Raw genomic sequence first — 26184 nt, forward strand, 5'->3', positions numbered from 1 at the left:
GGCCGGACTGGACCCTTTGGCAGGTCGGATTTGGCCCCTGGGCCGCATGTTTGACACCTGTGACTTTGGGGCCGGGGTGCCGCTACCAATTGTGGACCCCATGGAAGGTAAACATTGTGGGCTCTTCAGAAGATTAATTATCTCTACATGTGTCATCAGAGCGGTGGAGGGGTATGTACGCTGTGTATGAACTGGGGGTATAGGGGTGCGTTTCATGTAAGAACCACAACTGGCGTGAAATCGAAACTGAAACTTAACTTTGGACATCTGACTCCTGGCTTCTACGCCTCTCTTTTACTCCAGAGCTTACACAGCATTTTCACAACTTCTAACCTATATCCACTGGGCCCCCTGGGAATGATGGGCTCGTGAATTTGTTATGTCACCCCCCTTTACTGTGCCCCAGCATAGGGGTACACTGGACTTTAAAAGTAGACATCAGGGGCTCAATTCAGAAAAACAGAGCCGAATTTAATTTTTTTCAGAAAACAGTATCTCGTTAATTCGGAAAAACAGCATCACTTTTTTTTTTTTTTACTTATTTTATACTGTTTTATGAAAAAATATAAATCCGGCTCTCATTTTCTCAGTCAGTGGGCCAGTAGTGGTTGATCCAGACAGGAGCCGGTGCTCAGAGCCTGTAGGCCGGCTTCCTGCAGGGCACGATGCAGCCATGTGGGAGTTGGAGGCATTAATGAAGTCAAATAAAATGACATTCACCAGCATTAAAGAAAATATAAACAGCAGAAGAGTGCAAATGTGCGGAGCTGGACCAGAGCTGGACCGTTTGTTTATTTTTTTCCCGTAGTAACGACTACTTCTGGGTCAGACAACTTAACTATAGGGATGCACCGATACCACTTTTTTCTAGACCGAGTACGAGTACTTACATTTGAGTACTTGCCGATACCGAGTACCGATACAAGTACTTAATAATCCCATTCCAGTTCTTAGTTCCTTTTGTAAATGTGCTTTATTGTCGTTGTCATTAGTCTGACTGGAACAAAGTGCTGCTGCTGACATTTAATGTGTTGGAATGAGCGTTTCTCACTTAATCCACCAGGGGGCGCCGCTCTGAATTAATCATACTGGACAAATACCATGAAGAAGAATAAAGTTTTTTGAGAAGAAGAAAGTCAGTAATAACAAACATGAAGACGACAGAGGTAGCACTAATGTGATACTAATATTGCAGTGTTTTTGCTGGTAAGGTTTAAAAGTTTAGCTTCAGCAGGTAGAGAAAAGAGAAATGAGCGATAAGTTTGGTTTTCACTTCTGTTGGCGGCAGTCCGCACCGCTCCGTACATCCGCTGATATTCTCATTCTGGGTACTCATCCGCCAGCACCTGGTAAACGGATGGAATGTACGCAGAGGACGGACAGAACGCTGCGTCTGTATCTGTCTGTGTCGTTAATGTTATTTGCAGTCAGCGTTACTTTTATCACTGTCATTTATTTTGAAAATCTCCACACTCTTCACACTCCCCACACATTATTCCTCCTCCTCGTACCTGCTGCACTGAACTGGGAATGTCACACGGCCGTAGGTGGTATCAGTGCATTTGTATCGGATTACTTTAATGAGTACGAGTACACACACTGAGTATCGGAGCCGATGCCAATACTCGTATCGGTATCAGTGCATCACTACTTAACTATATTGAAAATAGCAAAATCGGATGAAACGGTCATTTTTTCCATTTTTCATTTGAGCACAAAATCGGGAAATGGAAAAACGAACTCTTCTCCATTTTTCATTCTGGTTTTGAAAATGAAAAAAAAAAAGCTGTTTTTTTTGTTTTTGGTTTCAAATTGAAAAACGAATGAACGAATGATACACAGATTAAAACACATGGTTCTTCAGGTTGGTTTCTTACCCTGTTCAAGGCTTTTCATGGTTGTAAATAGAAATTTTAGCCCTAAGTCCATCCTCCACTCCCCCCACTGTATCCATCTGCAGACAGAAGGGAAATGACAGGGACAGTAGACGAGAGGGAGCAGCCATAAGCAGCTGTTCTACACACCACCCCCTGTTGATTGACTGATTAGTGTGGATGCTCTGATTATTGAATGGAGACAGAAAAAGCTTTGCTTGTTATGACAGTTTTGATTAGTTTTAACGGCCGGCACCTAGGTGTTGTCCAAAGAGCTCCAGGCGCTGTGGACTTTTTTGATGCATTCCATGGCCTTTTCTTTCCCCCTGACCCGCAGTACCCTCTCTACAGTCAGGGAACTCCTGATTTACAAATTAAGCACTAAACGTCACAACACATAAAATCATCCAGGATAATGTCCACGCTCCACCTATCCTTGTTGTTATGCAAAAGGTGGTGGGTAACCCTGCTGACTGAAGACTGCTGCACTATACTGTGGAAGACAAAAGCATATTTGCAGTTTATTTAAGGTAAAGAAGTGTAAAAATACTTGCTTGACCATTAAACTTTCTCCCACTCCTCTCCACCTAATGAACAATAAGACACAGTAGCAGCCAACAAATATCAAGCAGCCAGAAAAAGAGCCATGACATGGAAAAAGAGAACATTATTTTTGATTGTCTCACAATATTTATGTTCTAAAGCACAAATTAATGTCCACACTTTCATGAAATGCTCTAAATAAATATAACTAAAGTACATGGAGCATTATTCCTGTCCGTGGCGGTTGAGAGGTCTTCTAATTATATAAACCAAACAGCTTTGTAAAAATACTTTGCCCTGAGTTTTGTTTCCCAGACAGACCTGCAACAAACAAAGCAGGAAAAAAAAGGAAACTGCAGTTGTGAAGTTTATACTGTTATGCCCACACAATGTGAATGCCACTGTTGTGTAGGTGCAAAGTCGTATTTTTTAAGACTTCAACAAAAACGATAACTAAAAAATAAAAGTTATGACAAAAAACTATAATGAAAATATACTGTCGCTGTTATCAACAAAGCCAGCAAAGAATAACAGGAGTCCCTACAGGTCTCTTAAAGTATAAGGTGTTAATGTGAGGTTAAGTTTTCCATCTCATGTCAAAGAAACTAAACGCACTGTAAACCACATCTGTCCTTGAAGGAATATTTGCAGATGAGTCATCTCGAAAGTTCATGCAGGTAAACACACAGAACAGTGCAGAACAACTCGCACACACTCTTAGCTTGAGACTCACACAGCTGACAGTTATAATAGAACGGAGCATTTCTCTTGTCAATGTATTCCAAAAATACAAGGAAGTTTATAGAGCTACGCCATATGGTGCCACTAGAAAAAAAAAAAAAAGCATCTTACAATTGTCACATTTTCAACAGGGTTTCTGCGGGCCATTAAAAAGCATTAAATAGATTTTGTAAAAAATTAAGGCCTTAAATGGCATTAAAAAGCAATTATTCATAATTTATTTTAATTATATAAACATTTAATAATTTTGGTTGGAAGTATAGTGTGATGATTGACAGGCGGAACCCTTTAATTGGCTATTGTTTATGGCTGATACACGAAGTAACAACACAGGATGCTTGGAATGCAACGTGCTGTGAGCGTGCTCATGCTGTGGCGACAGAGTGGAGGGAATATTAGCAAATGTTGGAAAAATGGGGAAATGTAAGTTTCAGCAGAACTATTCAGAACCAGGTTAAATCCTGTCGACGGTAAACTGTCATAAAACTATATATTAAATTGTATCTGCAGTTGGACACGGGCATTAAATTTGTTTAAAGTGGCACTGATTGATTGGTTAATTGGTTGATTGATTCCGAACATGCAATGAAATTTAACATATATGCGAACAAGCAAAACATACATAATAATACAAATATCAACAATCATAACAATCTTAGACAGAAGAACAGCACAATAGTTCCATTTACATGCCCGAAAAGGGGTGGGAAGAAGTGCAACTTATTTAATCCCACCCCCTCTCCTTAAAAATATTATTAATAATATATATGTCCCTCTTCCTTTTCTGTTAGTCTTTTATATTTATATATCAATTCACACACACGCATACTCATTCATCCATATACACATACATACCTACATACGTTTATACATATACCCACAATATACAAGTACACATACACGCATACAAATCCACATATAATCTTTTACAGTTTCTTCGTTGTGCTGGTAAATGAATAAATAAATAAATAAAAAAAACTCAAAGAAAGAAATATATACATAAACAACAGTGAACATATGGTGACAATTAATTAACTACAGGTATTAAAAAGCATTAAATTAGATTTGCTGATACCTGCTGAAACCCTGTTCAAACACCAGTTAAAACAATAAAATAAGTAGATAATTACAAAAATGACAAAAAAAACAAACAAACAAACATTGTGATCAAAGTCTTATTTATGCCAGAGGGTAACAGGTCAAAAGATAATGTCTTTAGTGATGTTTATAGCTCAAGCAGTGGTTCCCAAACTTTTTTAGCTTGTGACCCCACAAATTTCAAAACAGAGATTTTTTTTTTCTTCTGTGAAAATTAAGTTGTTTTTGATCATGTAATAGTTCACTATACTATGTTGCAAATAAACGTTAATTTTAGATGACATTTAGTCTATATAATGTATATTACACTGGGTTACAAAAAATGTTTTTTGCAAGTTGTCTAGGTTTTTTCAACTGAATTAGGACCATTTTGCACCGCTAAATCCAAAAATGACATCTGTTTTTCTCAATCAGGTCAGGTTTTTTTTTGCTAATTTGATTTTGAAAAATTTGATCTTCTCACAAAATTGATTACATTTTTGTGACTTTATCAGTTGATTTTTTATATAGTTCTCACCCAAAATAGGTTTTAAGAGAAAAAAAAATCATTTTCTAACAGGATTCCTGTTAGGTACAATGGTGTATTCACCACAGATGTAGCAGAATACGTCAGGCTTATTTTTGCAAGATCTTCTAGTCGAAGCCATTTCATTCACCTGTAATATTAAAACAACCATTAATCATAAATTGGCAAAAGTATCAGTCCAGTATCAGTCCTGGTGCATCTATAGCCTGTCCGTCCATGGGAGTGGATCTCTCCTTCACTGTGGTTCTCCCCGAGGTTTCTCCCTTTTCCCACTGGGTTTTGAGTTTTTCCTTGCCGAGAAGGAGGGTCTAAGGACGGGGGATGCCCTGGACACTACTCATTTTCTTGCTGTTCATTTGACTGTTGTTTACTCTAACTGACTCTGTAAAGCCCTTTGAGATAACCTTGTTGTGATATTGGGCTATACAAATAAAGTTGAATTGAATTGAATTGAAAAGTAAAATCTTCAGAACTCAGAACATTTATTGCAAGAAATATGAAAGAATTTTGTATCATATGATGTGAAAATGCCCATAAATGTAAGCAAAAATGTTAAAAAGCCAATATGTAGCATAGTTCAGAAAGTCGACCTGATTGAGCAAAATTAATGTGATTATTGGATTCAGCACACCAAAATTATCCTCAATCAGCTCAAAAAACTTAAACAATAAATTTGTTGTTGACCAGTGTTATTATGGATGGAGGCAGAAAAGCCAGGTGTAGATTACTGCACAAAGTGAGAATTTTATTTTCCTTGGTCAGGATATGTACAGTCAGTCCAGCTTGGATTTACAAGGCTGACAATTAATACTGAACAAACAAGAACTCAAACTATGAATTATGAAAGAGCTGCAGCATCTGAAACCGACCACAATGAACATTTGAAAGATAAACAGTACCACAGTGCTTCAGTTTCAGCTTCAGTTTGTCATGTCTTTTATGTATTTTGATTGTTTCTCTCAACTCACCATATATTGTTTATTAGGAAGTTATTTTTTTAATCAATTACTGGAAATTTCAGGCGACCCCATTTGAAAAACACTGAGCTATCGTGAGGAGCAGATATTCGTAATGCCATACAGAAAGATAACATAAGAAAAGATAAGACTTTATTTAAGGGGACAGCCAGTATGTTTTTCTGCAGTTTTCGTGCACCAAAGCTTTCATTTTTGGTGCAGTGACAGATATTCATAAGTGATTCACTGATAATAGAAGGACAGATCGTGTCCATGGAGTCTATAGTCTAACTAGTCTTGTCTGAGCCTTTATTCAGAGCAATCATTGGGAGACATAGAATTTCCAAATCTGTTAGACTGTAATTTATAACCATGAATCATCTCAATCACCACGACTTCTGTTCTCTCCTCTGGAGCTGTCACATCCAGCAGGTACATGAGTTGCCGTGGTAACAGGGACGCTATGTGTCTCTCATAAGCTACAATCTCACACTGAAATTTTCTTAGTTGTAGGTTTTAGGTTTACAGGTTTTCTTTATGCAACATCAAGAAAAGAACTGTACCTCATCACTGAACTCTTGAAATACAACATTATCTCAGACAAATAGTAAAACCCAATCATCTGTCATGTACTTTTACATTTTCCTGCTGTAGATCAGTTAACTTAATATCCTTAGATGGTAGTTGACTAAAATATAAGTGAGATCAAATGAATGCAATTCCCATGACATACATGTGAAATATCACTGAGAATAAGTAGCATTTTAGTCAAAAGACTATGACTAAGACTACATCAGAATTTGTTGTTTTTGTTGTTTGGTTTTTTTTGCAGTTTTTTCTTGTTTGTTGTTTTATTTGATTTTCATATTTTTATTGATATATTTTCTTATAACTATATCCTGTTGTATCACTGTAAAATGTTTAATGGGTGAAAAGAAAGAAAAAACAATAAAAAGCGAGTTACAAAAATTAAGTTAATTAAAAAAGTAATTTGTTCTCAAAATTAACACTGCTCACAGAATGATCCACACCAAGAAATATACCAAACAACAGCAGAACAAGGTGTCTGCATGTAAATACAACCCACAACACTCCAAGAGGAGAGAGAAGTGAGGACTGAGGAGGAGCAGTATTCAATGAAACCATCCAGTGTTTTATTTTGCTTAGTTTTTTACAAAAAAAAAAGGGGGTAAAATTTGTCCTTTAAATGGAGGTTTACATTATTATTATTATTTCATGTGACACTGTGACCCAATCTGGAACAAAAAACAGTTACATAAAGAAGACTGAACCCTGGAGTCACTATCAATGTATGTATGAACACTCTCTGTAGAGACGGAAGGTCAAACGAAATGGAAACACAAAAGCAGCATGATATTTTTTCTGGCAAAAATGAAGGAGATCTAGTTTTTCCTTGACCTTTTGTTTTGCACAGTGTGAAGTTAAAGTGAAAGCCAAAAAAACAAAGATGAAAATAAAAACAAATGTTCAATTCCATAGAAGAACATTGTGTTTTCAGTTGTTTTAGAAGTGCATTTTATTTACTGTGAATTAATTATCTTAAAGGAGTGATATTTTTGCACTTTTTTTTTTTTTTATTAATGGAATCATACATTTTAAAACATTTCCCTGTGGTCTACATAAACTGTAAATGCTCTGCTTGGGTCTGAATTCTTCATTAATTCAACTCTACAGGTCCATCTTCAACCCTGTTTCTGAGTAATGACACCAGAAAGGTTGTTTTGAGCGCTGGCCCTTTAAATGCAAATGAGCCACTTCAAACCCCACCCCCTCCAGGTTGTTGGCAATGCTGCTCTGTTCCGTTCAACCAACAACTGAATATTTTAGGTAATCGGCTCGAAGTTTGGACATATTTTCCGTTTTTTACTACAACGACTGCTGCTGACAAACAATTATGTTGTACTCGGAGAAATGTTCGCCGGAAGTCTTGACCTTATATGTGCAAATGCTGTGATGTAACTACTTATACACATACCAAATTAGGTAGGAATTAAAACAGGTTGTAGAAATCCACCTGATTTTTGCCAGAATGAATATAAAGATAACTTTGCAGCACCTGGAGGGTTCAAATTCAAACTTCTGGAACTATTAGGGTCCAAATACACAAATAAATGTACCCAAGACTAATAAAAGTAGGTTTAGCAAAATATGACCCCTTTAAAGTAGAACAGCACTGGAAAAAGCATTTTCACTACAAAATAAGAATCACCAAAAAAGATGAAACATAAATAATAACAGGTTTACTAACCAATCAAACATACAACCTCTGGGAAGGTGATGCCTTTTGGGTATCAGTGTGAATAATGCAAACGTACTCAATTATCCATTGATCATACACTACAAACAAAAAGTTAAGGATTTTTTTTTTTTTTTTTTTTGTCATTTATGCCATTTGTAAATAAAACTATGTCTGGTCATTAAAAAATGTATTTCAATTCAGTTCACACACAAAAAAGTAAAAAGCGCAGTGCAAGAATCCCAACTGAAAAAAATAGCCCAAAAATTAAAACTATCCTATTTTTGTTTGTAGTGTATAAGACTGTATTCTGATTTGTGGTTATGTAAATTCACCTATTTATGTTTCATATTGTAAACACTTATTGTCTGCTATTCCCCAACACTGTCTTTAATATAGTTCCAACTTGGTGATGAAAACTGCATCAGCTGTAATTTTGGAGGCCAGAAGTTCACTTTATATGCTGAGGATGGGAAATGGGAAACAGATGAGCAAACAGATACTTTTCTTTCATGAAATATTTATTAAAGGTTCAATATTGAAGATATTTGAATCCATGAACATGCATGAATTTTGTTTTGGACTCTGATGTAGTGGAAGTTGTTATTTTAATGTTACCCGACTGTACATCTAAGCTAATGATGGCGCTGCAGCTGTAGAGGAGCAGAAGAGAGGCAGTGAAGAACTCAGGACTGAGAGTTAAGGATGTTCTTGGAAATATGACCACAGTTAAAATCTACATCTAATCCGTAAAGACATGGATTTTTTGGGATGTAGGTGACCAAGATGACTGTTGGCTTGGAAATGGAGTTAGCTGACGTCAATGAAAGGACTGCACAAAACACAAAGGGCGTTTTCACACTGTACTCGAGTCTGTACTGTACTTTGATACGTTTACACCTTTCCCACAGATGTTGCATTCACAAGCAAATACCGCAGCCTGTGCCCGAGTACGAATGGGTATTACTGTCCCGAAACAGTAGGTGGCAGTGTGGAAGGAATTCTGTCGCTATCCTACAAATGCAGAAGTCAGAAGAAGACGAACCCTTACCTACCTGTTAGCCTGTTTGAGGCAAAGAGAAGCAGAGCGACCTTCGTTGTCCCCGATATCTCACTGAGTGGTTCGGTCGATAACACCAGCCCGTGCTGCGCAGATCTGGGGCTTTTTCAGGAGACAACAGGAGCGCCATCTATGGTCTCGTGGTGATTAACCCACTTCCGTTGTTAGACTGGTGATTAGGTTACGTCCGGACTCGTGCACGAATCTCATTCAGACAGCAACCGTGCTGGAGTACGGGTAATCCGGACCCAGGACTACCCTCTCAACTGGACTTGCGCACGGTACTCAAGCAGGGAACGGTTGCATTCACATGGATAAAATTAAGTGGACTTGGGGGTCCAGCGTGCTCGGATACGGACTCAAGTATGCTGTATGAAAATGCCCAAACACAAAGTACATGGACATGTGGAAATGTTCCACTGGTGTTGTAATCAAACCCCCAAAAACTGAGACCAAGTTATGAGTGCATAAAGACCGGGACAAGACCAAGACCTTAAGGAATTGGGACCAAGTTGAGACGAATGACCAAGGTAGGGCCAAACCAAGACTAGACGAGATACCCAGCACAGGTATTAGAGCAAACCAGGACTTTGAATTATTACAGACTGATACGGTACAAGAAAATCAGAAGCAGAATCATGTTTATTGTCATGTCAGTCAACAGGGTTCACATTACTAGGAATCTGCTTCAGTGGTTTGGTGCATACATAAAACAAAGAGTAGGTAAGAAGCATGCTGTAAAAAAAAAAAAAAAAAAAAAAAAGATAAATAAACAAGTAAGATAAAGTTTCAAAATATACAATATACACTGTGGACAAAACCAATGGGTTAGAGTGAGACTGTAATGGTACCAGTTATGGTTCTGTGCAGATACTGCAAGTAATAGTAAAAAATAATTAGTCGTAAAGAGATGACATGATTCCCTTGCCATTGAATAAGCAGAAGAGGGCGCTCTGTGGAAAGTCCAGTCAAGAATTGGCAAAAACTTTTACAACTTCACAAATAAATCAGCACCACAAATGTATTAATACCCAACATCTGTGGTCTTGACTGGTTCTGTTTGTCTGAGAAAATGCATTTGAGACTAAGGCTATGATCAGACAGCAGGTCTTAATGCACAATTCAGATTTTTTTGGTGTAATCTGATTTTTTTGTGTGCTCGTTCATATTACACATTAAATGCAACGTCTATCAGTTTGAGTATGAACTGAATGCGACCCTGAAGTGACCCGCATGCACAAAAGAGGTCCTGACGTAATACGTGACCACACAGGCAAGCACTGTGTTTACGAAAGTAAATATGTTTTCCCCATCACTCCTCCTCCTGGGACACAATTGTGATATTTGTTGCATTTTACTGACGTTAAGGTCGGATAAATGCAACCTGGCTTTTCAGACTGAAGTCACATTGCAAAATATCAGATACGAATCAGATTTAGGACCACATATCAAAGTAGCCTGGGTCGAATTTGAAAAAATTTGTGCTGTTCAACCTGTCTTTAACAGATGGGATATAATTCACATATGGGCAAAAAAAATCGGATTTGGGCCACATTTGCCTGCAGTCTGAACGTAGCCTAAGACCTTTCAGAATAGACAGCACTACCTTCCACGTTGAGCCTTTAAAGGTTCTGGAATTCAGCTCCATTGTGCTTTAATTGTACACTGCACTAAAAAACATGTACATCCTTTGCTAATTTTAGCAGCGTTTTAGTGAATGGAAATCACAGCAGGCAGCGACTGAATTACTAAATTATGAATAATGTATTTTCCAGCGAACAATAGCAACATGTTAAAAACTTACTGCAACAACACACTTTACCATCACTGTCACCCCCGGGCACTTTGTGTACAACTCAAACCCAACAATAAGACAGCATCACCCTCATTTCAGAGCCACAGAGAAACGCATTGGCTGTCAGCACCCAATTAGAGCTGGAGGGGGCAAATTAACACGAAAGCCAAGAAACTCCAATTAACACTGACACATTGATTCGGTGGCAGGCTCATCATTGTCTTAAAATTAGAATTAATCAACACAGCAAAGGGTGCCAAGTTGAAGGTCTGGATACAAAAGTGCCATTGCTTATGGGAAGCTAATGTGGGCTGCACGCCGAAGATTAAGAGGAGTCTCAGTATTTATTCCTATCTCGACTGTTTTTTTTTTTTTTTCATTACAACTATTGAAAATCAGACACAATGCATTTTTCTATTAACTCTGAATAGAGAACAATAAACAGAAAAATTATGAACCCACATTTGAGGAAAAGTGGATGTTCTCCACATGCCTTCTGCAGTCAAGCCAAGTGCATAATCCAGCCCATATTGTCACTTGCAAATTAATCTATATTGACTGGATACATTAAAATCACTGTCAAGGACATACCACTTTGCATGTATTGTATCTAAAAGACAGCTAGTGATGACCTTTAAGCCTTAGGTAAGCTGTAATTATAGACTGGGCTCTTGATTATAGTTGCTTTGTCAATAGCACCTGAAGGTTATTATGGCTGTAGAATATCTCTAAATGTTTGGTTCATCAAGGACAAAACAATGTTTGAAGACGTATGTGCATCCCCAGTTGCCAGACATACTTGTTTACATCATTCTCATAGTGGATGGATCATGTTCCTTATGCAGCTTCACCATTTTCTCCATCTTATTTTCTTCTTCTCTAAAATGCACTATTCTCTGCTCAACCCCCTCACCTTGTTTCTTATTCCTTGACCCCTCCCATTTGAACACATGTTTTTCCTTGTCTTTTTTTTCCCCACTGACCATTTTTCCCACCACCTCTATGATTTTCCTATTCTGTGCCAACCTCTTTCTCACATTCTTCACTCATGGGTTTGTCCTGCGGTGCTCTTGATGTTGGCAGTGGAACACATTAACACGTCAAACTTTGTCTCTATTAATGTTTTTGGCCTTGGCTGACCGCCATACTCTCCACAATACTGATGCTACCTGCCAGGTGGAGCACCAAAAACCAGAAGGTGCAGAAGAAGCTGAGATTTAGTGACTGGACAACAACCACATTTACAAGAAGTTCAAAGACAACAAGTGGTGCCAGGCACAACAAACCTCACCCCTTAGACGTATTGTAGCTTATTTTGGCATCGATCCAGCTGATGTCATCATGTCTATGCATGTGCTGATGTCAGCACATCAATTACCTCTATATGTGTGGCAAGTTTGAAGTAAATTGAAACTATTTGAAGTTTTTATAGACATTTGAAATTCCAGCCATTATAAGTAAATGGGAGAAAAAAAGACTTAAAAAAATTCATAAAAATTGGAACTTTGACGTACTTTTCCCAAAATACAACTACATCTATGCTGGGTCACTGGGTATGTACAAAGCCAATTTGGTATGAATTCAATGTACGTTTGTTTAAAAACAAACAATCCGAACCAAAAACAATACCCCTTGCCTCCCCTTCGGGGGGTGGGGTAATTAAAGAAGCAACAAGTGATTTAATTGTAAATGATTCAGCCCTACTGAGTAAACCTTAAGCCCAGTTGTTGATTGATCTTCTAGAACACAGGTGTCAAACATGCGGCCCTGGGGCCAAATCTGGCCCGCCAAAGGTTCCATTCCGGCCTGCAGGATGAAAGTGCAAAAATTAATTTGAACAGTCAAGGCTGTCCAAATCATTTTGGTTCAGGTTCCAAAAACAGACCAATGTGACCTACAGTAAAAATAACAACACAATAACCCATAAATAATGACAACTACAAATTTTCTTTGTGAAAAATTTAAGCGAAAAAACCAACATTACACTGTGAAAATATTTGCATTTACAAAACTATTCTTTCACAATAAAATGCAAATAAATACATAAATTTAAAAAAAAGATGAACAACCTGAAATGTGCAATTTTAACAATATTCTGCCTGTTATTAAATGTTTTGTGCATTTATGGATCGACTGTGATCTGGATTTGTGTTAATAAGAAGAGATGTAATATTGTAGTAATTGTTCAAATTTTAGTTCCAAACTCCAAAATTTTAACAATATTCTGCCTGTTACTAAATGTTTATGTAACACTGTGTGTAATGTACATGTATAAATAATAAGTTGAGGCATATTATTGTTAAAATTGCACTAATTTTTCAAATGAAATTTCTGTTTTTTTCAGGTTATTCACAACTTTTTTGTAAAATGTAAGCATTATCATAATGTAACTGGGAGGTTTTTTGTTCTGAAACAAAAAGGAAAAACTTGGATTTATCATTATTTATAGGTTATTAAGTCATTATTTTACTGGTCTGGCCCGCTTGAAATCAAATTGAGCTAAATATGGCCCCTGAACCAAAATGAGTTTGACACCCCTGTTCTAGAAAGACAGGCTTTCATTGCTGTCCTCAGTTTAGTGAATAGGATTCCATTGTAGTCAAGCAAGATGGCTCTGATATTAATTCCTCAAAATACTTAGGCAGAGGATGATATATGATGAGTTTGAGGAGGATTTGAGTTCTACGCTATGGAGTTTAAAGAGGTTCCATGTGGAATTGATATTCTAAACTCTCAACAGCAGGAGGATATCATGTACCCCAGCACACTTACAGCTACCAAAACCAACAAATCAATACTATTTATCCACAGACTGCATCACTCACTGAATAAAATATAAGGCTCATTGTTTAAGTTCATAGTATTATGGTATCATTACATTTTCTTTTTCAGACAAAAACTCAGAGCTGGTTATTTTGGCACACTGTCGTATAATCTTCAAGTGCTGCATCAGCTGATAGTTTACATTAAAGCTATGGTAGGTTAGCTTGTTTTTTCACAGTTTGTACACAGCCACAGTAAAACCACAAATCACTTCCATTGTCTGTGCAGTTTATGTAAGGGCTAGGTGTATCGATCTAAATATTGATGGTATCAATATCAAAGTGAGTATCGGTTTTTTTGTTTGTTCGTTTGGTTGGGGTTTTTTGTTATTTTGCACTAATGACTTTTTTTTAAACAACTGTGTGTAGTCAAAGGCTAAAATCTTTGTCCTGTGCTTTATCACAATTATAATCAACTAAATAAAGGCAAAATCACAAAATTATTCCATGATCATAACATTTCAAGTAAAAAGTTTCGGCATCAGCATCAGTATTGGCGATACTAGCCCTGTATTTCCTCGGTACTGGATCAATACCAAAATTCCCAGTATTGCCCACCCTTAGTTTATGTTGCTGCTGCAACAAAGATCATAAGCGTCACAGTTTAGTCTGAACAGTGTATTGACAAACAGCTAAAAAAGAAAATGAAACCACATAATAACATTATACCTTCATAAGCCTCATAAACAAACTCACCCATGTGGAAGAAATGCTGAAATTTCAGTATCAAACTCCATTCTTTTCATTTACAGCTGTGTCCAGTGGTGAAAACAACAACAGTGCTTCTTGCTTTTATCACTTTGCCACTTTCTTTAACTCTGAAAGGTTCTTTTTAGTGATTCTTAGCCCTGTTCATCACTTTCTGACATCGTGGTCAAAGGCCTCATGGTGTTCATTTTCCTCAACATGGAAGACCAACAGAGGGACTCACTACTCCCTCAAGTGGTCACATAAATCTCACGGTCCGCTGAATATCGGTGTGAGTATTTTCAGCTCATATATCTACAATCCACTAGAGCAGGGGTTGGGAATCCTGGTCCTCGAGGGCCGGTATCCTGCATGTTTTAGATGTTTCCCTCTTCTAGCACACCTGAAGGTCATTATCAGGCTTCTGCAGAGCTTGATGGTCGGCTTATCATGTGAACCAGGTGTGTTGGAAGAGGAAAACATCTAAAACATGCAGGATACTGGCCCTCGAGGACCAGGATTGTCCACCCCTGCATTATAGTGACATCTTTAGCATAACTTCAAAGCTCTTTATTCTTAACAGTAATGACAATTCTAGGTCACTTTTTATATTTGACAGTATAAATCCCACATACACCCTTCTTACTGTAACTCAGCTGACATTGAGTGACACGCAAAATAATTTTCATTAAGACAATATGTTTTAGAAGAATTGTTCCTTGAGCTCTTCAACAGACACTTCACTTACCCACCAAATTGGACTGTCGGAGTGTCTGATTATGTTTTTTCCAGACAGACAGCTTTGTTTTACAAATGTTTAATGAGCTTTACAGAAGGTTACTGTTTAGCATTAGCTTAGCCACCACCCCTTATGCTTCTTTAGCCCTACTACCAAAAAAACCCAAAATGGCCCAAATGTAACCTGGTGACTTCACAACAGCAATCCATAAACCAATGGGTGACATCCCAAGTCACTTTTACGTTGACCCTGAAATTGTGTGAATATAACTTGTGCATAAAAATTTACCTGATGGAAAAATGACAATTTTGCCCAAATTCTCGTTTTTCAATTTAAAGTTTTTGTGTTGGCAAGAGGTGGTTTTTCGGGCATAGCACAATTGGTATTGCACGCAAAACTGCAATGGAAAGACCTTTTCCACAACTAGAGTTACCTGAATTAAAAAAAAACAAAAAACAGATGTTGATGGATGTTACAACAAGTGAAGTGAAGAAAAAGAGTTTTAAAAGAAACATGGTACAGTATGTGTGGACTCACCAGGAAACTGAATCATTTTTTAATTTAGTATGGGATGGAGGGGTAATATAATAATAATAATAATAATAATAATAATAATGAATATATCGGTAAATCAACACCATATTTACGTTCGTCACCATATTTATGGAATGACTTCTCGTGTCATCTCACTATAATACATAAAAAAATCATCGTATTTGTGATTTAATGGAAAAAACGACATTATGCATTTCTTTTTTTTTCGACGTATAGTAAATATCGGTAAAGTTTTGCACAGATGTCCAATGGAAAAGTGACTACAGCGGCTCTGTACACTTCTATAAAACAATCCACAGGTTAAACCAAACCCAACTTGAGGCACTATGCCGTTCTTGTGGCCTTTATCAATGCACTTTCTGTAGTTTAACTCTTTAATTATTCATTCATGCGTAATAAGTCAGTCAACTGTATAAATGTTTAAGCTGATACTGAGGCGTTTCTTTTATAACTTTACTGGTGCTTTTTAGCCGCAGCAGAAATAATAAGGCTGTGAGCCCCAGGCTTCAAACAGCAGCATAAATACAATAATACAATGTTTCACTGATCAAAGTAGAATTATTTTAGTGGACCGCATCAAAAGGGAATAAGTAATATTGATGATGTGTGCTTTTCAAAGGAGCTGAGCTGGCGAGCACAAATATTGAAGTGGGCATGGCTTTATGAGCCACAAGCAGGGATCTGCATTCAAGTGAGTGAGAAAAGGAGATGGACTGATAACAATGCTGGGAATGCTGCGAAAGTTATGACTATTGGATTTTATGCATTGTAGATGAATGCTGAGAATATTTAACAGTGAGTGTTTTGAATCTTAGGCTTCACATATTGGATTGGATTGAATTTCCATAGGATTTGTCGACAGTAACACAAGTCTGGTAAAGGTTCCTACGGTCTTCAAATATAACTATTGTAGGTCATTCTTTTTATCAGACAGGAGTAGTTGTTTGTTTTCCTGCTTTACTAGTTTCAGCTACTTCCTGAAGTCAGAAGTGTCACATGATATTGCTGTGACATGTCTTAAAGGCTGCTCATGAGGATTGGCCAGACAGCAGGGAGGGTTTACGCCCCCTGCTGTCTGATCTAAAATCAGCCATATCTGACCATTTCATGAGAGAAAATCAAACCATGGACTGGAATAACACCAGGGTCATCTGTGCTGAAAGCAACAAGTACCATTGCTGGATTAAAGAGGCCACTGAGATGCGGAAACGCGTACCGAGGACAATGAACAGGCATATACCCTATCACACACCTGGGATGTGGTCCTGGAGAAGAGGTCAGACAGCAGGGGGCGTAATGCTGCATTCCAGAGTGCTGGCAGGTTGAATATATCTCACTTGTGCCACGTTTCCACTATGTGGTATCGGCTCGACTCGGCCTTTTTGCGTTTCCACTACGAAAAAGGACCTGGAATCTGGTACCTGGTGCTACTTTTTTGGTATCACCTCCACCAAGGTTCCAGGACTGGGGACCAGATACTAAAACATGACGTGTAAACACTGCAGACCACTGAGAGTCGTCTCTGTGACCCGCCGTTTTACAAAAAATAGATGCAGAAGTTGACAGTTAATATAGTGGTAGGTTAATCCACATGATGACAGCCCACAAAACTACACCATGGTTTGTCGAGGAGGTTCAGATGTAAAAATTCAGCATGAACTTGACAAGAGAACACGAAATGAGCAAGTTTATCAGCAACTCTCTGAGCAGAAGACACAGAAGTAATGCACTACATCGCTATGACGTCCAAGTACTGGAAAGTTGGTAGTATCCTGTAATGGAAAGGGTCTCCAGGAATAGGACTTGGTACCCGAGTCGAGTCGAGCCGAGCTGAGCCGAGCTGAGCCAAGTCGAGCCAGTTCCACGTAGTGGAAATGCGGCATTGGAGTTAACTACATCCCACCTCGAAGTACTCCAGGGGATCCATGTTGAACATAAACAACAAACATGGAGATCGCAGATCTAAGCTTCTATTTGCTTTGTTTCTGAAGAGGCATTTTGACTGTCGACGCTACAGTGTTCTCATATATGCAAATGAGATGGAAGAAGCGAAATGACGGATGAGCTAATTACCTCTGCCAAGGAGGTTATGTTTTCATCGGGGTTTGTCTGTTTGTTTGTCTGTTAGCAAGATAACTCAAAAAGTTATGGACAGATTTTCATGAAATTTTCAGGAAATGTTGATACTGGCACAAGGAAGAAATGATTACATTTTGTTGCTGATCGGGGACACACACACACACACACACACACTAATCTGCCTTGGTGGAGGTCTGCGTTGTCCGAGTGCTTTTCTAGTTATACATTGTGAAGGTTTTTTTCATTGTGAACCTGCACATTGTTGTGTTGACATCACGTAGTTTGCGGTGAGGTCGGGGTACTTCTATCTGGCCCCACTTTGTAACAAGGACCTCCAGCTTGGACAGGCGTTCCAATGCATTTTACCGAGTTGGACGTCGGAAACTTCCCATCTCCCAACACTCTGGAATGCAGCATAAACCCTCCCTTCTGTCTGACCAATCCTCCTGAGCAGCCTATAAGACACACCACAGTAACATCATGTGACACTTCTGACAAAGGCTACAGGAAGTAGCTGATACTAGCAAAGCAGGCAAACAAACAACTACCCGTCTGATAAAAAGAATTACCTACAATAGTAACACAAGTCTATCACCTGATTTATCCATTAAGGTTTTAAATAATTCTCCAAAATGATTAAAAACCAAAAAAAGAAGTATGAAGTGGAGCATCTTCAAAGTAGTGTTATTCTCTCCAAAAGAAATGGGTAGCTGACATTTAATATGTGCTTTGTATGATTCCCAAGGTAAATACACTGCAAGTGGGTGTGAAGATAAACATTTGAAGTGAAAAAGGACAAATATAAGGCACCCACCCAAACAGAATGTGCATGAAATGGGTCATTTCAGCAGAAGATGGTGAGAAAACATGCAGAACATGTACTGCTGTGCATTTACATTGATATTAAGTCACTTTCACAGGAGAATAAAAAAGCTCTGATACTATTACTTTAGTTCTTTACTTGGTCACCCAATATATTTATTTACCCAGATGTGGATGACTGAAGTGTATTCGTACTATAATGTTCACTTGTGAATGTGATTTGTGTGGTGATTTAATGCCAACAGCTCTGCAATTCCAGCCACACAAATCACACACTAAGAAATAAAAAGAAGTCTGTTGTGACAAGATGAATGTAAATGCATTGAGCTGTTGATGTTTTGGACATTGTACTGAATTCTTGAGGTGAATATTGCTTATTATCTTCCTCAGGAGGAGCAATTAACATGTCAAAACAAAAAAGAGTCCAGTAATAAAACAGAAGATAATGCAGACTTTAACATCAGCATTGTGTCAGTGCAGGTCCTGTTTCAAACTTATGCTGTGTCTTATTAAAATGCATTTTTTATTTTTTTTTTACTCATAACAACAATACAGTGTTTGGTTTTAGCTCCCATTAGCCCTCAGAGATACACAACAATTTCAGAGGTAGACTGTCATTCATCATCATTAAAAGTTAAATAAATAAGTTCATTCTACATTTGCTTTTTGTAAAATCTGTTGAATTTACCTTAAAATAACAGTAAATACTGATACATTTTTACAAGTTTTTACCACATAGGGATATTGTCGTACTCTGTGGCATTTGTCTATGTGTCTGTCCATCAGTGTCAACACCACTGCTCTTCTCCCAGTCATCCGATCTCCTTTATTATTGGTTATTTAGGTGCAACTTCGGAAGCTCATTGATGAGTTCTTTGGGCATCGACTTTGACCTTCATTATCAAGGTCAAATCAGGGTTAATGGGTCAAATTTAGACGGCAATGTTGACATGTCATTCGGGGTCAGTGCACAGTCATGGGGTCAGATAGAAGGATATAGGTATGGGTGCAGGACAGCCCTCATTGTGAAAAAGAGCTGATGCAGTGGATAGCACTGTCACCTCACAGTAAGAAGGTCCTGGGTTCGATTCCAACCAGGGACCTTTCTGTTTGGAGTTTGCGTGGATTCACTCCAGGTACCTCGGCTTCCTCCAGCCATCCAAAAACATGCACTAAAAGGTTATTTATTTATTAGTTTTGATCCCCATTAGCTGCTGCACACCACAGCAGCTACTCTTCTTGGGGTCATTAACAACATAAAAACAAAGCACTACAATTTCCCACAACTCGCTCAACAAACAAGATGTACACACACGTGACACAACACGAAAACCAAAATTCAACAGCAAGCACACAATGCAAAACAATTATAATAACAGTAATAGTAACAACAACAGCAACAACAAATAAATAAATAAATAAAATATAACCCAAAAAACAGCTCTACAACAAACAAAGAAGAACAGACCATCCAGATGACGTCACTATTTCATAACCTTTATTTAAACTTGGAGATATATTGAGGACGCAACCTCATTTACAATATAGCCGAGACAACTACAGGATATGCAATAGCTCAGACAGTTAGGTTAATTGGTCGACCTAAAATTACCCATAGGTGTGAATGTGAGAGTGATTGGTTGTTTGTCTCTATATGTCGGCCCTGCTATGAACTGGCAACTCGTCCAGGGTGTACCCCGCCTTCGCCCATAGGTAGCTGGGAAAAGCTCCAGCAACCCCCACGACCCTAGTGAGGATAAAGCAAGTTCAGAAAATGAATGAATGATAGGATTAGTGTTCAAAAGTTAATTAACCCTATAACTCCAAACGTATCTTATTTGATGCATGAGTTTTGAAGTCCTCTACATGATCAGTATGATACATGTTTTCATGAAAAACCTGATGTATACAATCAGATACATACAATACACAGATAATCCACTGGGGGAAGGGGGGGGGGAATTCGTTCACCAGAGGCCTTTCCAGGGACACTACAAGATTAATGAGGAAGGAGGCAGAACTTTGCCAATTTTGAAAAGGAATTACCAGTTTGTTTGACATGTTTGTGTTATATTATGTTTTTGTTTGTTCAAAAAAAATATTTGAGCATTGAGACCCAATGTATCAAATATGATACAAATGTGAAACTCATACATGATAATTGATATTTGAAAAAGAAAAAAAAAAAAAAACTTTTTTGGGTTTATCAGATGGATCAATAAAGGCTCCAGTTTAACCTCCTAAGACCCAGCTATGGGTTTTCTGTCCACATTTGAGAACAAGAGTTTCGCAACTTTATACAAAAAAAAGAAAAGAAAACTGCCCACCACAAAGGACATTCCATAAAAATTTTAAAAACTGCATCTGAAAAAACTGTTGCATTGTGATGTTTCCAATATAGGCACTTATTTAATAAAAAACAAAAAAAAAGCTTGTACTTTGCTGACATTTCCTGGGTCTTAGGTTAAAAGAACTGGAATTTTCTGTCAATATTTTAATGGTTCAGGCTTTATACATTCAAAACAATAGATATATTGGGTCTCTGAGGGTTAACTTCACTCCAAGGTTTTATATTTATTTTAATATTATGTGGACTTAATTAATGTGTATTATTATGTCTGGTATGAAAAGCTGAGCTGTTGGAGTAATGCAAGACTGAGTGCTTTGCTATTGCACTCCTGAGCAGCCTGAGTAAGCGCATTAGTACCTAATAAAAACAATTAGGTGCGTAAATACACATAACAAACTGTTAATCCTTTACAAATAGTAATATGAACAATAAAATATGAGGCGACCCAAAGCTATTCCCCCATGAGGAGATAACCCGCCTCCTGAGGATGAAGGGGTTTTGTCAGTCTGGCTGAACTCATTCTGACCTGACTCCTTCAGGTGAGCTGTTTGACTTTGCCAGCTGCCAGATTTCTCCCTCGTGGGCCCCAATAAATATTCCGAGGCGTTTCATGTTGCCTTGTGGGAAAGCAGCCTTTCTTTCCACTGACTCTGGGCTTTGTAGTTAACCCTAACAGCCTACAGCAGAATCAGACAGCCTGACTCATACATTGTAGCCCCCATTTTCCCGTTTGAATCAATTCTTTATCAGGTAGCGGCATATCATGTGTGCAGACCAGCCTCAGCCTTAGTTGTTGGTTTTCTATTTAAGTAAGAGCAAGTGTGGTCTCTGTGTGTAGGAGAACAGTATGCAGAGACCAGCATGTAACCCTGCCAACACTTGCTAAAAATGAATCAGTACCGAATTCTGTTTGGATGCCAGATGCTTTCTATTATACCATAGAAAAATGCAGCAAAGCATAATCGAAACTGGCATCTGCAGGGAATAAGCAGGAGGAAAACACATCTCAAAGGGATACCTTGACATTTTGATTCTTCAGAGAAAGAACGTGTTTTTTCAAATCAGCTCTTAACAAATCTCTCTTTATGTCTGTGTCATTGTTATTTATTTTCTATTTTCTGAACAATGACATTGTGCATTGAAATGAAACAAAGATACAATAACCCAGATTGAAATATTCCTAGTATTAAAAAGTTAGCATGTCATTATTTTATTTATATGTATAAAAGCTTTTTTTTTCCAGTTGACATTCAGCCACAATAATTTACAATGTCAACAAGCCAAAGTGTGTAACGTTTTGAGGAACTAAAGAGTGAGAATCTTGTTATGAATGTTGTTGCTCAAGGTTACTTTGAAAGCACACATAAGTAGACATTTATACGGAATGCTGTTGTAGAGAAGTCGCACTGTTTTTTTCTTTTCTCTACCCATTTCTGATTCACTTTTTGGTTTCTCATCTTCATGTTTCACACACCTACTTTTGCCACATCTGTTCACTGGAAACTTGAGCACAGTTATCAGTTAGTTTCCAAGCTAATTTGTTTTGGAACATGTCTGTTTACAGGTCCTCCTACAATTCCTTTTATGAATGGTTGTTTAACGTGTTGCAAAATGTGTACACCTGCGGAAAATGTTCCTGTAATTGTTTCTTTTGTACTTTTTTCTTCATTATAGGCCTTTTTTTTTGGCTAGTTACTAAATGTAAGCTTGGCTGATATCAGTGTGAATGGGTTATTAATATTATCCTCCCTGTCCAGAGCATCGGTCATAGCCCAGTGGTTTCTAACATATTTTGGCTCGTGACCCCATTTTAACATTAAAAATTTCTGGCGACCCCAGACATTCTAAATGGAGACATGTTTTTGCTAAAATTAATTTGGTTTTGATCATGTAAAAGTTTGCTATACTATGTTGCAAATAAATGCTAATTTTAGTTGACATTTAGGTCCAATCCCAATTCACCCCTTAGCTCTCCCCCTTACCCCTACTCCTTGGCCCTTGCACTTGGCACTACCCCTTACAAGGGGTAGGGGTTGAAACATTCTTGTATGAAATGGGACAACCCTTCACGACGATCAGCAGTCATCGATGCCGCTATTAACAAATGCAACAACTTTGTTTGCAAAAGTATTCGCCATGCTGTCAGTAGCTGTAACCATTTCTGTTGATGCGCTTTGGTTGTCTTTTTACGGCTATCAACTATAAACTGCAGAAATGCGATCTATAACACATTGAAACAGCATTAAATGGTCGATCAAATGCTTAAGTTGTTTACGAGGAAAATCCAGACATTTGTGTGTTTCTTTCATCACACTGCTGCACTTTTTGGTTGTGTTTACCTCTGTCTGGCCAATGATTTGAACAGAATTATGGGAGATTTCTCCTACCCCTCTGTTTGTAGTGTGGTCCTGAAATATCTCTGTTTCAAGGGTTATACATCCCCCTCCCTTAGCCATTCCCCTCTGTCTAATTGAGAACCGGGACAACACTACCCCTTCATGTGTATGCACAAAACGGAGGGGTAGGAGCAAGGTGGGGGGCCAAGGGGTGAATTGGGATTCACCCTTAGTCTATATAATGTATATTATTATGGATGGAGGCAGAAAAGCCAGGTGTAGATTACTGCACAAAGTGAGAATTTTATTTTCCTTGGTCAGGATATGTACAGTCAGTCCAGCGTGGATTTCCAAGGCTGACAATTAATACTGAATAAACAATAACACAAACTATGAATTATGAAAGAGCTGCAGCATCTGAAACTGACCACAATGAACATTTGAAAGATAAACAGCACCACAGTGCTTCAGTTTCAGCTTCAGTTTGTCATGTCTTTTATGTATTGGGATTGTCTGTCTCAACGCACCATATATTTTTTATTAGTAAGTTTTTTTGTTGTTGTTTTATCAATAACTAGAAAATTCAAGCGACCCCATCTGAATTCCAGGCAACCCCACATTCTACTGTGTTATGGGTTTTATTGTTTGACCTTGTGAAGAGCTTGTATTTTGGTAACAGTTTATCGTTACCACCGTTCATCCCACACAAGTTTAAGTCATTATGCCTGGAGTGGCTGTAAACAGTAATTAGAGGAGAAGTAACGGTTATATTTTTAACCATTTATTTGTGAGTGTAATCACTTCCAATATTGTGGTATGTAAAGGCCAATCCCAACCTGGTCTGAACATGTTTGTTTACTTCTTTTCTGTTTGAAAAATATTTTATTGGTGAGTTTATCTGAAGCATGTATCAGTCATATCTACAGCATCTTAGCAATGATCCACTACTGACTTTGTTTGATTAAAATGACTAAAGATTCATTTGGCCATTTTTTTAAAAAAGGGAAACGAGGGCAAATCACTTTTCTATGTATATAGTTGTTTTACTTTCTCATTTATATAACTGTTGTTAACCCATAAAGACCCAAACAGCCACCAGTGACCAAAACCATCTACTGATTTAAACTGTTGATCCACTAATCCTATCAATACATGAAAATAACTGAGGTCAAATCCAGTTTCTCAGCTGTAAATTCTAATCAGATATGACCCATTTGGACGTTCAAAGGCTCCGTACTTAACGTGGAACCACTGTCATCTTCTACAACAATGATTCACTAGTAAAACCCATGGAGTTGCATCAGTGACAGTGGATGGAGAAAGTTGTTTTTACATTCAGTTATTGATATCTTTGCTGAAAAAGTCAGTTTTTCTTCAATTTTTTTCCTGTTTCCGATTCAATAACCCTCAACTGTAATCTGAGTTTTCATAAACATGTACATGATCAGTGAATTAAATATAGGAAAATACATGATTTACACTGAGAAACTGCAAAATACAGAGGATAATATTAGAATAAATGGTGATAAATCACTTAAAAATGGTTAAATATAGAGAAAAATTAATTTGGGGACTGCCAAAAAAAATAATGCTGGGTCTTTATGGGTTAATTAAGCAAACATACTGTATGCTGTGGTCAGACAACAAAAAACATGTCATGCCCTTATACAGTAGGAAAATGATAACCATAGTGTTCTATAGCTCATTCAACAGCGCTGTTAAAATTTCTGCATCTGGTGTATAAACTATGTCCAGCTGTCACCCCATTCTTGATGATTGTTCAGCTTCTTCTGAAATAGCAGTGTTGAACAGTTGGCATGTAATTTTAGCCAGTAAAAAAGTTTAAATTTAATAGCACAAAAATACATCAGTGCAGTGTTTTTCAACCTTGGGGTCGGGGCCCCACATGGGGTCGCCTGGAATTCAAATGGGGTCCCATGAAATTTGTAGTAATTGATAAAAATATGAAAATAAACTTACTAATAAAAAACATATGGTGAGTTGAGAGAGACAATCACAATCCATAAAAGACATGACAAACTGAAGCTGAAACTGAAGCACTGTGGTACTGTTTATCTTTCAAATGTTCATTGTGGTCAGTTTCAGATGCTGCAGCTCTTTCATAATTCATAGTTTGTGTTATTGTTTATTCAGTATTAATTGTCAGCCTTGTAAATCCACGCTGGACTGACTGTACATATCCTGACCAAGGAAAATAAAATTCTCACTTTGTGCAGTAATCTACACCTGGCTTTTCTGCCTCCGTCCATAATAATATACATTATATAGACTAAATATTGTCTAAAATTAACGCTTATCTACAGTATAGTATAGCAAACTATTACACGATCAGAAACAAATTAATTTTAGCAAAAACATGTCTCCGTTTTGAATGTCTGGGGTCACCAGAAATTTGTGACGCTAAAATGGGGTCATGAGCTAAAAAAGTTTGGGAATCACTGGGCTATGATCAAGGCTCTGGACATGGAGGATAATATTAATAACCCATTCACACTGATATCAGCCAAGCATACATTTGGTAACTGGCAAAAAAAAAAAAAAAAAAAAAAGACCTATAATGAAGAAAAAAAGCACAAAAGAAACAATTACAGGAACCTTTTCTGCAGGTGTACACATTTTGCAATAAGTTAAACAACTATTCATAAAAGGAACTGAAGGAGGAACTGAAAACAGACATGTTCCCAAAACAAATTAGCTTGGAAACTAACTGATAACTGTGCTCAAGTTTAACGTTTATTTGCAACATAGTATAGCAAACTATTACATGATCAAAAGCAAATTAATTTTAGCAAAAAAACAGTCTCTGTTTTGAATGTCAGGGGTCACCCGAAATCTGTGATGTTAAAATGGGGTCACGAGCCAAAAAAGGTTGGGAACCACTGACTTAATGGAATACATGCTTGTTCGCTTTCAGCAGATAAAA

At 37.7% G+C, this 26184-nt stretch overlaps 1 long non-coding RNA gene across 1 annotated transcript; it reads left to right on the forward strand.

The window, feature by feature from the left end:
- Positions 1-2101: 2101 nt before the first annotated feature.
- LOC115417503 (uncharacterized) lies at positions 2102-10533 on the forward strand. The gene is made up of 3 exons (XR_003935173.1): positions 2102-2113; positions 2955-2963; positions 10257-10533. It is a non-coding gene; the product is annotated as an uncharacterized LOC115417503 (long non-coding RNA).
- Positions 10534-26184: the final 15651 nt, after the last annotated feature.

This window comes from Sphaeramia orbicularis, chromosome 4, assembly GCF_902148855.1.
Source record: "Sphaeramia orbicularis chromosome 4, fSphaOr1.1, whole genome shotgun sequence".
NCBI lineage: Eukaryota > Metazoa > Chordata > Actinopteri > Kurtiformes > Apogonidae > Sphaeramia > Sphaeramia orbicularis.